The following is a 5,396-nucleotide window of genomic DNA, read 5'->3' as shown; positions in this document are numbered from 1 at the left end:
TCTCTCTCTCTCTCTCTCTCTCTCTCTCTCCCGCCCTCCTTCCCATAGCTCTTCCCCAGAAAGCTTCCCCATCACTCCATACAATATACACCACGAGTGCTCCAGTGTCGGGAGGAAGGTGTGTGTGCGTGTGCGTGTGCGTGTGTGCGTGTGTGTGTGTGCGTGCGTGCGCGATCACACTCTAAGTGTGTTCCTGCAGCTTTTATGCCGGCCCATCTGAAATCCAACATGTTAACTTGAGCTCAGAAAAAGCTGTGAAAAGTCCCCAGATTGTCATCACATTGTACTGTGTAGTCCCTAAAGATTCGAGGATCATTCTGACATCATCGTCCGGGTGGAATCATAAAAAGGTCCCCTGTCTCTGGAGACTTCCTCTTCATCTGTAAGTGTAACTGTACATGCAGAGGACACTGAGCTCAGTGTACACTCAGGGACTTTCTTGGCGTTAAAGTACTCGTATTATACTTTTTGGCTTTTTCCACTTCTTTCATTGTGTTGTATATCTTTTTGTTTATGTTATAGGTTTACAGAATAAAAAAGCCCAAGCGTTAGCTGACGTTTTTCAGTAGCTCGCTCAGAGGTTATCGGCTGTGGAAAGGACTTAGCGGTGATTCTAGGCTAAGCCCCCCCTAAAGGTCTGATCCTAGAATCACCCCTGGCTAACGTTTATGTTCCCCTTCATCGCCTCTAGAATTGTAAGAAAAGACAAGCAGAATAATTCACTTTTAAATTTAAAGCTGCCATTCATTTTTCATCTCTCTCCATCTTGTGCTTTCAAATGTGTGATCCTGAGATCTTGGGTTAATTTTAATGTGTGTTTGTCACTCTGGTCTGGAGATGGAATGGTTCAGATTGACTGTATATGTCCATATCAAATGAAGTTGACATAGAATATGGATGAACTACATGTTTACCCTCTGGAGTCCGTCTATTCATTGGTGAATAGGCTATACCCAATGTTTTATTTACAATAACTTTATTTATATATGAGGAAAACCAGTGGGCTTTTACACAGCTTGTAATTTATATTTGTAGGACATCTTTTTCAATACATTTTTGATGGAAGTGCTTCCTTACAGAAATATGAGTCACAGCCACTGCCATGGTTCTTGTTTTGTTCTTGTATCTCACTTTGTTTCTGTTGTGTGTGTGTGTGTGTGTGTGTGTGTGTGTGTGTGTGTGTGTGTGTGTTAGGCTATAAGTGCAGACTATTTGTAGTCTTATTTGGTAAGCTAGGATACACACCCGGGTTGGTGGTAAGAGGGCTGTACCAACTTGGGAGGTCAAAAAGAGGGCTAAACAGCTTGCAAAGTACTGTGCCATACCCGCTGTCATTGGCAGCCGCCACATCCGGCACAGACGTTGCTCCTTATACCCTGAAGGACTGAGTTTTGGGATATTGTCTCTACTGGCGTTAGTGCATTCAACGCTAACTCTGTGTCACTGACCCAGCTCATGGTTGCAACCTTGCAACCCTGATTTACTTTTCTATTACTGAAGGTCAAGGGACTGTCAGTGTAGACCAGAAGAACACTTCTAATTTTGGTGTCACTTTTAAAATGTCCCCAATACACACAGATCCTGGTGACTTTAAGTCAGATTGACAGTTTTTTTTGCGTCCTTTAAGCCCATCTTTAATTATGTGATTACAATGGATTCCAAAGTTTTTAATGGCAGACAAATTGTCCATAGAAACGTCTCAAACCACTTCCACAGCATACTCCACTCTTGATGCTCAGTCCAGTCCTTGTTTCAAGACCTTGTTTCAAAGACCTGCAGCATGCCACTGCTCCATGAGTTTGAGTATGTATTGTACTGCACACCTGGATCCCATCTCCTCATTACCTGTAGTGTTGTGTGTGTGTGTGTGTGTGTGTCTTGTGATTGGACTGCACACCTGGATCCCATCTCCTCATTACCTGTGGTATAGTGTGTGTCTGCGTGTGTGTGTCTGGTGATTGGACTGCACTCCTGGATCCCATCTCCTCATTACCTGTGGTATAGTGTGTGTCTGCGTGTGTGTGTCTGGTGATTGGACTGCACACCTGGATCCCATCTCCTCATTACCTGTGGTGTAGTGTGTGTCTGCGTGTGTGTGTCTGGTGATTGGACTGCACACCTGGATCCTACCTCCTCATTACCTGTAGTGTTGTGTGTGTGTGTGTGTGTGTGTGTGTCTTGTGATTGGACTGCACACCTGGATCCTATCTCCTCATTACCTGTGGTATAAAGACTCCAGGCTTCCAGAGATTTGTGCTTACCAGTCGTGGTAAAGAACCCTAGAGTTGACTGTGTCTTGTGTTTTATAGTTCATCTGTTCTTTAATAATATTTCCTGTGAATAACTCGCCACATAGTATCTGCAGATGCAGAATTGAGTCAAATTTACCACACATTCTCCACAGATTTTAAACACATTTAAAAAATGTTAGTAAAACAAATGTTAACACGTCGTCACCCCCCAAGCAGAAATATAATCTGCTAAATCCCGCAGTTTTCCTTTCTGGATCACCGCTGAAAACTGGGGTGAGGACTGTGCTAAAGAAAAAAATATGAATGAAAATCAGCCGGGTGAAACAATCTACACATTTAAGTTCATTATCTAATCTGCACACATATTTAGATGTTCAATGCGTTTTTCTTCCTCTAAAGCAACCTTTTGTTGTTGTTATGAAGAAAGTGTTGAAACTTGCCTGAGTAAAGTAATCCATCACAGTGAACATCGTGCCCATATTAATTTTTGTCAAGGCAAATTCACTATTGTGTGCTACGAAGTGAAAACTCTGCAGAGCATCAGGTGCATGTTAAGGACTGCTGGGATGCTCAGACATGTGGGAATAATCAGATAAATAACAGATTCAGGCCCTGTCTCCACGACAACGCTCGTGGGTGAAAACAACAAAAATATTTTATATGTGCCGACGGCGATGGCATTTTTAGGGCTTAAAAGGGCCCAATATTATGAAAAACAATCACTTTTTTCTGGGATTTGTGGTGTTATTTTGTGTCTCTGGTGCTTCCACACACATACACACTTGAATAAAACCATCCATGCTGTTTTGAGTGAGCTACGGTTTCTGAATGTCCTCTGTCTTCAGTTTATAATATATGGCGCTTCTTTCCTTTGTCTGCTGATGAACTCTAACCCGTTCCGTCAGAGTAATTTGGAGTAATTTGTAGTTCTGAACACGCAGCGCAATCCTCTTTTTGAAAATTGAACTGATGTGATTAGTTCCATTCGATTGCTGACCCTGACCTTCTTTCTGTCTCTGACCTTGAATAGAGCCGGCGCCTGTAGGGAATAAAAAAAGTTTGTTCGCTGCTTCAAGTGCATTAGTGGTTCTCTCACTTGAGAACATCACACCGTAAAGGTGTCAAGTCCTTCTGGAATCCATCTATATTATTTTAGCCTCTGGCCATCTGTTCAGCGGTAAAGCGCTTGTACATGAAGCTACGTCAGATGTACAAAGGTTAAAAAGATGATAAAATCCTTTTCTGAGAGGAAGTGAAAACGCAGTGAAACTAAGATACTGAAATGTGTGCTCAGCGATGATTTATCTTTTCCTATGCGGGTACAGTACAGACTGTACAAGGTTCATCTTTCCAGATGGTCAGTGCAGGGGCGGAGCCAGACGATGTAAACATGCAGGGCTCAGCCCAAGCCTTTTGGGGCGGCGACGTGCACCATTTTTCAAGTCCATTGATAATACAATGCCTAAAAATGTGTACATCATTTGGGCAAAACCCTGTCTTCAGTAGGGGTCAAGATACTTATGTCACGATATGATGTCAACATGATACTTATGCCATGATACAATATCACAATAAGACATTCCTGTGATTTGAACATATTGCAATATTCTTTGATTTATCGCTAATTGATTTATTTTTTCCAACTTCAAATTATGTCCCCAAAGAAAAACTTAAAAAATGTCTGGTTTGTTCAGATCACTTCAATTTTCCATCTAGTGGACTGAAAAAGCAATTGATCTCTTTATTATAGTACCAAAAGCTTAAAATTATTATGTGCAGTTCATACAATAAAAGATCTATACTTGGCATCTGTACAGCATTGGCACGGAAAACATTGGAACGCTATGCTGTGAGGATTTTCTTCTCCCCACCCCTTATTTTAGTAGAGTTCACAGAATAATTGTTTCCCCAGTAATTCAACTTTTGCACGTCAGAGGGACTGAGGGCAAATGACACCTAAGTTGGAGTTTGTGAGAAACAAATGTGGGGCTGTAGCCCCATTAAAGGGAAACTATGCCGTTTTTAGCCTAATTTACCTCAACTGAACAGCTTTGGAGTCATTGGAATGGTTGTGTGTGTGTGTGTGTGTGTGTGTGTGTGTGTGTGTGTGTGTGTGTGTGTGTGTGTGTGGTGTGTGTGTTGGGTGTGTGTGTGTGGTGGTATTCAATTCAATTTATTTATAGTATCATCATAACAAGAGTTATCTCAAGACACTATACAGATAGACCACACTCTATAATTACAAGGACCAACAGGTCTAGTAGTCTCCTCCAGAGCAAGCAACAGTGCCACAGTGGAGAGGAAAAACTTCCTTTTAGGCAGAAACTCGGTCAGACCCCGGCTCTTGGTAGGCGGCGTCTGACGGGCGGTTGGGGTTAGAATGAAGAGTGGCAATAACAAAAATAGAAAAAATTAGTAGTTGTAGCAGTTCTTGTAGTAGTTCATGGCCTAGCAGGACGCTGTAAGGCATTACAAGGCACAGCAGGACGTGTGTGTGTATATATATATATATATATATATATACACATATATTATATATATATATATATATATATATATATATATAATAGATATATATATATATATATATATATATATATATATATATATAAAAGAGACTTCAGATACAGTATTAGGGACCACCAAGGTCTATGTATATGTATGTATATGTATATGACTTTTTTATCGAGTTGAGAGGTGGTTGGCTCGCTCCCCCCAGCAACTGTGAGCGGAAAAACCACCCTTGCAACTTTGGGCCGGCATAGCTTCACGGCACTGCTCACATACGGTCATTCAGGAACCGGCTAACAAGGTAGTAGACAAAAAAGACGCAGAAAGCTCGGAAAGAATTGTCGAAGGAACAGAGGAAGAGGAACCAACAGAATGACAGAGGGAGGGGTCAGACACAAGCAAACATAGGAGCCCCCAAATATCTATCCTGAAGCTGTAGGGGGGGAGCTCTATAGAGAAATCTGCGAGCAAAAACCAAAACTGCTTAGCACCCCTTCAAGTTTTAGACGATTGGCTAATCCTTAAAGAACTAACTCAGTTCATTAAGTGTACGTTTTACAGACCCCTGTGCAGTATTTTGTACTAGTCAATGACAATGAGTTAGGGCATTTATAGTGCTGCAAACGGAGGCTC

This window comes from Etheostoma spectabile, chromosome 17, assembly GCF_008692095.1.
Source record: "Etheostoma spectabile isolate EspeVRDwgs_2016 chromosome 17, UIUC_Espe_1.0, whole genome shotgun sequence".
Classification (NCBI taxonomy): domain Eukaryota; kingdom Metazoa; phylum Chordata; class Actinopteri; order Perciformes; family Percidae; genus Etheostoma; species Etheostoma spectabile.
Note: the sequence above shows the minus strand (reverse complement) of the source record.